The sequence below is a fragment of the Cucurbita moschata genome, unplaced genomic scaffold (genome assembly GCF_002738365.1).
Source record: "Cucurbita moschata cultivar Rifu unplaced genomic scaffold, Cmos_1.0 Cmo_Scf01073, whole genome shotgun sequence".
Classification (NCBI taxonomy): Eukaryota; Viridiplantae; Streptophyta; class Magnoliopsida; order Cucurbitales; family Cucurbitaceae; genus Cucurbita; species Cucurbita moschata.
This window is the reverse complement of record NW_019269589.1, coordinates 961-1,496: the sequence shown is the minus strand read 5'-3', so window position 1 is coordinate 1,496 and position 536 is coordinate 961. Positions and strand designations below refer to the sequence as shown.

The following is a 536-nucleotide window of genomic DNA, read 5'->3' as shown; positions in this document are numbered from 1 at the left end:
AATGATGAAGAGAGGTTTGCAATTGTGAAGAAGTTCCGTCATATGCATGGGACGCTACCGCCATCCAATAAGCTCTTGTAGTATTATCTCTTTTAAGGAATTCATCAAATTCCCTTTAGTCCTCTCTCTATATGTTCTTTTCTTTTTCTCTCGTACCCACCTTATACATAACACGTTAAATTAATTCATACTTAAAAAAATAATTTCTCCCTTTTGGAGATGCAGGGTATTGATCCCCGTACCTCTCGCATGCTAAGCGAGCGCTCTACCATCTGAGCTACATCCCCACAATTTTTGCATCACAAAATCATAAATTTTCCGTCATCAATAATAGTGAAAATGAAGAAGTATTGCTACCCAACATGTCATGAATAGGGAAAAATTGAAAAGAAATAATATATTAGATAGTCTTATTTTTGGAGATGCAAGGTATCGATCCTTGTAGCTTTCGCATGCAAAGCGAGCACCCTGCCATCTAGGCTACATCCCAGTGATTGTTATACCATAAAACCCTAAATGTCCCATCATTAATAATA

General features: G+C 36.9%; 1 non-coding gene across 1 annotated transcript; it reads right to left on the bottom strand.

Moving 5' to 3' along the window:
• Nucleotides 1–214: 214 nt before the first annotated feature.
• TRNAA-AGC lies at nt 215–287 on the bottom strand. Its single transcript has one exon. It is a non-coding gene; the product is annotated as a tRNA-Ala (tRNA).
• Between the last annotated feature and the right edge of the window lie 249 nt (nt 288–536).